The following is a 10,420-nucleotide window of genomic DNA, read 5'->3' on the forward strand; positions in this document are numbered from 1 at the left end:
AGATGGATTGGCGTTTATAAAAAGGGGGTTTATTTGGCTACACAGTTACAGTTTTAAGGCCATGAAGTATCCAAGCTAACACATCAGTAATCGGGTACCTTCACTGGAGGATGGCCAATGGCGTCCGGAAAACCTCTGTTAGCTGGGAAGGCACGTGGCTGGCGTCTGCTCCAAAGTTCTGGTTTCAAAATGGCTTTCTCCCAGGATGTTCCTCTCTAGCAAGCTTGCGCCTCTTCAAAACATCATCACAGCTGCACTGAGTTCCTTCTCTTTGAGTCAGCTCATTTACATGGCTCCACTGATCAAGGCCCACCCTGAATGGGAACATCTCATCAGAGTCATCACCCACAGCTGGGTGGGGCACATTCCAAGCAAATCTAATCAGCACCAAAATGTCTGTCCCACAAGACTACATCAAAGATAATGGCATTTGGGGGACACAATACATTCAAACTGGCACATTTGCTAAGATTACTTTTCTCATTCTAAAAAAATAATCATACTTTTGATCCCATTTTCAGTTTTTTATTTTGTATTCTATTTCTTAAAAAGAGTCCCCAGAATAGCTTCATAAAACTGATTTCCCTCTCAACATCAGCCCCTTCAAAGTGCCTAGTATTTGGCCATGGGCAAAGTTATTCAATAAACTCTTCTTTGCCTATCACAATATGTCAACTCCCTCTTAACAGCAAATGAGTTTCTCTAAGAAGCCCAGTCACTCCTTGCTGCTGTAGTCTCAAACTCCTACTATAAGTGTTTTGGGTAGAGACATGTCTGAGTGGGTGCAAAGTGTGAAGATTTTTTGTATCACACATTAATGCCAACCAGAAATCATACACCAGGATAAAGGTGAACTGAGCGACCAACAACTGCTCTCAGCCAGTTGTTGTAAACCAGGCTTTGTCAAAACTGGCATGATGGGCACATGAACAGAATGTCTCAGGTAACTGAGACAGAGATTATGTAAGGACCACCACTTAATAAGGATCAGCCAAGCACTTGTTCCCTCTGAATGTTCAAACTATCAAACAGAGACCAACACTGAGCCCCCAATATGACACTATTAAATAGGAAGACCGTGGCCACTTGGTAGTCAGCTGATTATATTAGGCCATTTTTATCCTAGAAGGTCCAGTGGTTTCTTTTCACAGGGATAGTGTGGTTGTCTCAGCCAGCACAAGTTTCCAGGGCTTATAGAATATCTGACCTACAAGCATGAAGAATGCCACACAACACAGCATCCTATGACTGGACCAAATTTTGGGTAAAGGAGTTGGAACCAAGACAATAGAATCCACTGGATGTATCATGTACCGTATCATTCAAAGTCAGCCATCCTCGGGAACACTGGAACAGTCTTCTAAAGATACAGCTGAAGTCAAGTTCAGAGGAAAACACTCTGAAAAGACAGGGTACCATCTGTCAGGATAAAATATATTTTTAAATCAGAGACCTCCAGAAGGAAAAACAGTAGATCCAGGAACCAAGAGATGGAAGCAGGAGTGTCTTCCTTTACCATCATTAGGAGTAACCCATTAGAAGATTTTATGATCCTCATCCCCACAACTCTGATTTCTCCAAAAGAGGCAAATTCTTGCTAAGGGAATCAGACAGGTTTCCAGCCAACTACAAATCAAGGCTGCTGCCAGGGCACATTGGACTCCTTGTGCCCAAGGACCAGCAGGCAAAAACAGGAGTCACCATGTTGTTAGGGGTAACTGACCACAGTCAGCAGGAGGTGGGGCTACTTTTACACAGTGGGGACAGGGAGGAATAATTGTGTAACCCAGGCACCTCCTGGTACTTCCTTTTCCTACTGTAATTGTGAAAGGATGCATGCAGCAACCCAGAACTGAGGTTTTTGTCTGTCCTTTCAGGTATGAAAGTTAGGTTTCACCACCAGCTAAGCCACCAGGATCTACAGAGGTGATAGGTGAAGGTGAAAGGACTTTAGAATGGATAGTAGAGGAGGGAAAATATGAGTGTCACAACCAGAAATCAACTGCAAAGATTGTCGTTGCAGTTCATTCCACTAACTCCCTTCTGTGCTTCCCTCAGGGAGAACAGCGACAGGAACAATGGAGGAGCAGCTCTTGAACCTAGGTGGGATATTGAGAAAGAGCTGGGAAATACTCAGAGAGCCGTCAGACCGGGAGGCAGATCTGACACCAAGGAAAGGAAAGAATGAAAGCAGCTTGTGTGGAAAAGTCCCAGACCACTGGGCAGTCTCCTGGAGGTTTGTCAAAGCTTTATGGATATCTTGAGCCAATATCAGCTGTCAGATTAGTCTTGTATCTCCCAGGAATGCGTCTGCCTTATATTCCTGCTACACCGAATCATTGGCTAAGAGCTGCCCTTTGGAGGCGTTTCCTTGGAAACAATAGATTTCAAAGCAGAGCAGCTGGGACAATCAGTTAATTCTGCTCCCTTTTGTTTGAGGTCTGTAAGCATATTCTTACGGCCACCAGTGTCATTATTTATTTAAATCATAATTGTCATTTGTAGCATACAATCTACCAGACTAAAATTTGAGGAATCATGAGTAAAATATATAAGGATCACCATCTCCTGCCCAGAAAATCCTTTAGTACTGTCACTCCATATCATTTCTGAGATTCTTCCTGGCACTTATTCTGATTGATTGAGGTCTATAAAGTACTCTTGATTTCTTCTCCTGCTTTCATCAGTCCTTAACTGAACTGCAGGAACAGATTTCTATTTGGCATTCCTGAATCTGTTCTCACCTTCTTCTAACACATTTAGCAAATAGGAATTGATCTAAACTGTTGGCCTAAACTCTCTGATAAATAAATATGATCATTTCACTACTCAAGTAGGAAACTTAAATGTTTCCCATTCATAGCCTAACATACAAGGTCTACCATACCAACTTTAAATTCTTACACTTCTCCACTCTCAAGCAATGATGAAATTCCCAACATTTCCTAGACATATTTTCCTTCATCCTCCATGTTTTTACATATATCATTTCCACTGTCTCCACTTAAAGAATAGAGGACAAATGGCCCATCTTTCTTTCTGTTAGGCCAATCACAACTATTATTTCCTCTTGGGAGTATTCCTTGAGTTTCTCAGGTAGAGTTGGTTGCTCCCTCTAGTTGCCCTCACATATTATATATAGGTCACTGTGTCTTATCCCTTAGAATATTCTATATTCACATTACTTGTTAATAGGTCTATCTCACCTTGAAAAGGCAGTAATACAGAGACCTAGATTCAAATTTCAGCCTTCCAACTATCATGTCATTTCCTTAGATGCTTTGAAAGTTCATTTTGTCATTTGTCAAATGGGAGAGCAATAGTCTCTGCGTATGGCTGCCTCATGATTAAATAGTATTGTGTCCAAAGAGAATGACAAATGATGTGTACTATTACTAGTGGCTAACAGTTATTGAGTGCTTACTCAATCCAGGCACTGTTCCAAATATATTCTCAATTTTTAAAGCACTCCTAGAAGTTTTACTATCTTCCTTTTATAAATAAAGACCTAAAGCAGAAACAGTTTAAATAACTTGCCCATATCTCACTTATTAAGTCTTGGTGTCACGATTCAAATCCAAGCAGTCTGACTGAGCTGCACATGCTCATCCACTAAACTCTGAAACACTGGCTGCTCAATAAATATTTCCCATCCTTCCTTTTCCAGCCCGTCACTTATCCATTAGACTGCAATGTTTTTATTTTGTTCTGGTTCATCTCTGCATCCCCAGGAACTGACACAATGACAATCAAGCACATCCTAAATACATGGGAGTTAAATGAATGTGCAGAGGGAAGGTATTGTTCAAGGGAAGCCAGTCTCAATTCTGCCAGGTGCAGGCCAGCTTAGTGGGGCCCTAAGCACAAGACATAATGTAAAAGACCAATTTTTGTTAGCATATTTTGGGCAGAAGCTTTAGAGAAGTGTGATTAGACAGGCAGAGATCAGCATCAGTTATAGTACAGGCATAACTGACTTCAGAAGTTTATAATCAACAAAGTACAAGGCAGAATGAGATATAGTCTGGAATAGGGACAAGGCCACATCAATAGAATACAATCTGATGCTTAATAAATTAATGAAGTCAAAGCCAGAGTTGTACGCTAGGACAGCAATGGAACCCGAATCAAGGTATTAACAGAGACAGCTCCTAAGGGTCCTTATCCTCTTGCTGGCCCTTTCTCTAAAGACCAGTGCTCCTTTATTTGGGACTCATCATGTTTTCCCTTATTTGCTCCACTCAGAGGAAGGGAAAAGAGGAAAGAAGTAAATTGGTTCACAAGAAGCAAAGACTGAAATTGAGATTGCTGTTCAAATGATTTATTTATTAATTTTTTTTTCAGAGAGTACTTTCAGAAGAAGGGGAAACAGAGAAGCATGTTAAGTCAGGAAAAATGCTAAGTAAGAACAATAAAGTCTCTACTAGAGACTAGCTTCATTCGGACCCCAAGGAAAAGCTTTGGAGGGCAACTAGCACCATAGAGTTAGCCCTAACTGGAGGCAAGTGGGTCATGTGTGGCAGGCAGTCTTGAACTGAGAGCTGCCTTTATTGTGAAGGTGTGTGTGAAATGTAAGTGGACTAAGTAGTACCTATCACAGAGACTAAGTGGTACCTGTCAGAGAGAACAATATTCTGAAGAAGGGGGGCACCTTTGAGCAAAGCAGCCAATACTCACAGAGGCTTGGGGATGTATCTGCTTGCTGGGTAAAGGGAATCTGGGGGATGGGAGCAGGGGGTGCCACTAGATTGTCTACCACATCTCATGAGAAGAGACACAAGGATTTCATTTTCCTCTTTTAGACTCCCAGATTCCATCTAAACAGACGGGTAGTTTTTTGGTTCTTCGTTTGCTTGTTTTGCTCCGTGATTAGATTTTCTCTCCTTAGTGTTCTTGTGTTTCCCCTTTGTCTTAATAGCCAATTTCACAACCTTTGGCCAAGCCCTAATCCTTTCTATCCTGTTCCATGACAACAGCAACTGTTGACACAATATTTTTCTAAAACGCAAGAGGCATCATGAACCAGTGATTTCACGTATTTCCTTGAGCTTCAGGGTAATATACTGCATAATATGTATATGTTCTTTAATGGTTTGGCACCATTATTAACTATTCCAGCTTCTTCCACTACCCCAAACCACCTGGCACTTTATGTTCTAGCAATACCCAACTACCTGTGACTCTCCAACCATGGCTTCTTCTCTCCTGCATTTGGGCTCAGCCTGGGATTCTCTCTGCCCATCTGTGCTTCTGGCAAGCTCTGGCTCATCTTAAAACTTATCTAAACTGTGTAGCCTGCTTTGACACCCTCTGGCAAAGCTGAAGACTTCTTTTTCTGTGGTCCCAATTGCATTTTCAATATAGCACTCAGTGTAGAGTGTGATAATTTTGTTGACATGTCTTCTTCCCCATTAGACAGTAAGCATCTTAATGACAGGTATCGAGTCTTCTTTGGATCTTGGATCAAAAATGCTAAACCCAGTCTTTGTCACATGGTAAACTCTCCAAAACATATGTGTTTTATGAGTGAATCAATAAATGAAGGAATATTATCTGATGCACAGCTTTCTTTTTGTCACACCTTGTTCTGATTCTGTCAGCTTTTTGTTTTGGAGGCTTCACATTTTCCCAAACCTGTACTCCTCTATTATCTCATTAGATGTATTTTATCTAGCATTGAAAGGGAATGCAATGATATAAAAATTGAGGAAGTGGGCTGCAAATTACTGACAGAGACTGGCACAAAGATATAGTGGAACATGAAAGGGGTTGGGGGATAGGTGTCCCTCATATACTAAGTATAAGTTTTCAGTTCTTTTTCCATATATATTTCCCTTCATGGGCCAGGCAGTCACATGAGCTGCTCATCAGGCATTGCTGCTCATTGTGAAGGAGATAATATCTTTAGGCCGCTAGGGGGCCATAGGTATTCATTCATTCTTTGGGAAATTATATTTTAAGCTACAGCTATGTAAAGGAAAAAGGTAGGAGAAGATACCCAAAATGTGTAAGGGTGGGGGAGTTTAACTAATTGGACTTCACCCAACCTGACTGTTCTTATAAATATTAGTTGTTCACTTGAGATTCAAAGTCAATACTCTTGTCTTAAACCAGTCTTTGGACAAGCTTGGGATAATTTCAGACTCATCACTGTCACTTATGAGCTGAGTAAACTCTGGCAACTACCTCTTGTTTTTGAGCTTCAGTTTACTTCTTTGTAAATCCAGATCTTTTTGGGGACTAAATAACAAAACAGGTTTAAAATATCAAGTGTCTATTTAGCACAATAAACTAAGTGTGTAACAAATACTCAATGAACGTGAAACATTGTGATTATTATTGCTTGCATCCTGAAGAGTTTTGAACTATGGTCCAGAAACCAAATCAGTAAGTAGGTCTTCAAATTATGAAAGTGGTGTATATTCTCAATGTTTGTTTTTTCCCCCTTCCATCAGTAACTTTCCCAAGTGATTAAAATAACAATGTGTGTTCATTTTACACACATAACAAGGAGAGGCGAAGAAAGAAAAACAGTACCCCATTTCACAGCCAGTTTCATGGGGCAAAATCCCAAGGGGTTGGGAAGAGAATGGCAGGCTTTAAAGTAGAGTGAGCCAATTGAATGTTGGAACTTGCCGTAAGGAAGAAAAATATACATGGCAAGGTCTGTAGTTCTTGTGAATGTGGAATCATATGTTAGGTCTTGGAGAATTCCCTTTGGAAATGTAAATGTCCCTGAGCTCAGAATGATTCATATCTTAAATGCTTCCTTAACTCATTTATTCCTTCAGTCGTTTAAAAAAAATAGTAATTGAACAATTATTTTTGGCCTGGTACTGATCTAAGAAAGGGATCAAGACCTTTTAAATGAACACTCTATTAATTCATTCATTAAATGGTTGGCATAGACCATGATCAGGTACTGTATTAGGGGCTAGGAATGCAACAGTAAAAAAGACAAGAATGGTTACCACAATTATGGAAATAGTTTTTAGTAGACACACTAAACAGATAATCACACAAATATTCAATTATTCATCCCAGGAGTTTTATGGGGGCCAAATGGGTGGGGATGAGAAAAAATTACGGAAGTGGGAAAGTGACACAGGCACACTTCACCCATTTCATAATTTTGCCAAAGGCTAAACCTTTGCCAACTCTCATACAAGCCTCTGATTTTACTCTAGATGCAGATTTCCCAACATGATCCTGCAAATTATTTACAGAAATAAACTTAGTGGGTGGACTCTGGACCCCTACCAACCTTCAGCTGGCTCTCCTATCATCCGGAGGTCATGGAGGGAGGCAGCTGCTAAGTGCCAGCCAAGAAGAAGCCACAGTGTAGAGAGAAGCTGGTGGAACCCCCACCTCCAAGGTCCTCAGGAATCCTGGGTGGTGGTCCCCTGCTATGTTTAGTGCTGTGGGGAAGCAGGGGGGACAGAGCTGGCTGCACAGTACCATTTCCCACAGCAGCCTCAACCTCCACTTAATCCGAGTGGAAAAGAGGAAGGAAGCATCTCTGTCTTCAGGGCTCTACCCAGGTGGAGGGGACTCTCCATGGCAGGTCTGGCTCCTTTATGCATTCCACTGCCCCTTCCCACTCTCTACGTGGGGGGATTAGCTCCTGATCTCATTCCACCAGCATCCGTCCTTCCAGTCTCCTGGGGAACTAGGGGCTGGAGGGGAGGAAAGCAATTTGTGGATGAAAGTGAGATAAGGAAGTGGTGAGGACTTGCTCCTCAAGGCAAGGGAGATACTTCCAGCCATGGTAGTTCTGTCGTAGGGGGAAGGCTCAGCCCTTTCAGGCTGGTGCATCTGGCTCAACTTCATGCAACAAGAACCAAAGGCACAATCATTCTTACCTGAAAGAAGAGGAGAATCTACCTTAAATTGTGTGCAGTTTGTAAAGAGACTGTGTGAGGAGCCAGTACAGTGAAGTGAAGGAGAATGTGGGCTCTGATGGCAGAATGCCTGGGTTTGGTCTTGACTCCACCATTTACAGACTGGACGATTTTGTTAAGTTACTTAACCTTTCTGTTCCTCCATTTACACTATAAGAATAATAATATAACCTACCTCATACAGTTGTTGTGAGGGCTAAATGTGATAATGCATGTAAAATATAAGATATCCTCTTGCACATAATAAATGCCTAGTTAACATTCATTATTTTTATTATATGTGTATGTGTTTAAATGTATATAATACATAAGCTACTTATAATTTTTGAGTAATTTTTCCTGGATAGATACAATGCACTGGGTAGGAATTTCTGCAAATAGGCTGTGCATCACTTCCCAAAGGTAAAGATAATGATTATCCAACATTAACATTTACAAAAAATATAACATTGATCTCAGTATTTCAAGATACAATTATAAATGTTGCATAAAATATGTAACTATTTCAATAAAAAATTATTGTAAAGGTGACAATTCCTTTAGGGAAAACAGGGAAAAAGTTTTGTTAGAAGGAATTGCATGCCATTTGTCTGAACTTCAGTAATTCTAGCATGGCTATTACTAAAGCCTTTCTTTCCAGCTCAGAAATGAGACTATCCTGAAATTGGGCAGATGGTATACCTTTCTTTCAGATAATTGACTTAGCTTTCAGAATTTTCCCAGTACTCTTTGAGTACTGCATATTGAAAATTTAGTAATGAAGTTAGCACTTTAAATATAAGTGTTGCTGCTCCCTGCTTTGCCCCACATAAATTTATATTTGTAAAACATAACCCTAAATAAAACTTATACACCAACCTCCTTCCACATTCCATCTGTGTTTTATAATATCTTACACCTTTGCAAATCATTTTGTTAATATAAAACAAGTTAAACATTTATTATCTCTATTTTTTATCACCCTATGTGATGGACAGGCCAGATCTTAATATTACCATTTTACAGATGAGGAAGCTGGGGTTAATAACTTTTCTAAAGTAAATAAAACAGTGAATTGCTGCACAGCAAGTAGAATCCAAATCTCCTTATGTCAGGCCATTGTTCTTTGTATTCTACTCCACCTCTTTTCATTTCACATTCTATTTTATCTTTTGATATTGGGATCTGTATTGAGCCCTGTCAATATTAATCTGAGAGAGATCACAAGTATTAGATGATTGAGAACAAAAATATCTTGTTAGCCATGAAATATAGCCCTGATCACAGTCTTATATAATGTCAATCAGGAATGTCTTAGTTAAAATCCCAAGGTACAGAAAGAATGTTTGAAAACTATTCCTAATTAATCAGTGTTATTCAATGTAACATGTTTCCAGAAAATGTCTCTTCCAAAGTTCTCATATTTTTAAGCATCTGTAGATTTCTGTCTACATAGAATGAACTAAAAAATACAGGTTATTTGATATTTATTCAAGAATGTGGACCTTGATCTTTCATATAGAACTGAAGTATTCCCTCTTTCTATCTCACTGATGCCAGGCAGGACACACATTTCTCTTCATTTTATGTTAAGAAATGGAAGGTTGAAATTGAGGGAAAATATTGTTTTTGTCCTTCTCTGAGATTAAGAATATTCATTTAATAGGTTTATAAGCACTACAGGGTAGAGCCATGTACTGTTCAGATATCTATTAGACCTCTGGACTTTTTGAATTGAACTGACATCTACCAAGAGCCATGTGTTTACATATTGAATCTGAGTACTGCTGATGTATATTCTTGGAAGATGTCATTCTCTGCTTGTGTGTCTGTGATGTAGATGAAATTGGAATAGTTTAAGGCATGAGAAAAGTGGATCCATGGGCTATGCAAGATTTAGGAGGCATTAAATACAATACACATGAGATTCTGCAGATTTCAGAGTTACTCACAAGAGAGTAAATTACAGGAAAGGAGTAGATTTAAATACCAGAATTCCCCAATCTTGATCCTATTTATTGCTCTTTTTTTCCCAAATTAATTCTTTGGTGTCCTGCCCTTCCTCCCAAACCACAATACTTCCCTCTGCCCATGTTCTCTCATAATTTATCTTCCTGATAATTTCAAAATCCTTGAAGTGTGATTTTTCTGCCTTTAGCCAAATAAACTGCCACTAGGAAGTACATAAAAACTACCCAGAGTATTTCAGCAGATCCTCCCAACAGTGAACTGATGTTGATAACTGCCAATCCCAACTTGTCTGGCTTCAGGGAAACCCTATATTAAAAAGTACTGTCACATATTTTTAATTTCCCTAGTGAGTCAGCTCCCCCTCCATGCTGCCCTATCAAAGAACTAGATAATATCAAGATGTGAAAGAAGACATGCTGTTCCAGAATTTAGGTTTTGCTTTCTTCTTGACTGAAGAGCAAATTTGTGAACACGGGGTATTGTGTCGCATGAGCAAACGAATTAGATTAACAAAGAATTAAGAACACAATATTACATTCACAGACTACTTTCATGTAGACTGAATTGTG

The sequence above is a fragment of the Choloepus didactylus genome, chromosome 1, assembly GCF_015220235.1.
Source record: "Choloepus didactylus isolate mChoDid1 chromosome 1, mChoDid1.pri, whole genome shotgun sequence".
Lineage (NCBI taxonomy): Eukaryota > Metazoa > Chordata > Mammalia > Pilosa > Megalonychidae > Choloepus > Choloepus didactylus.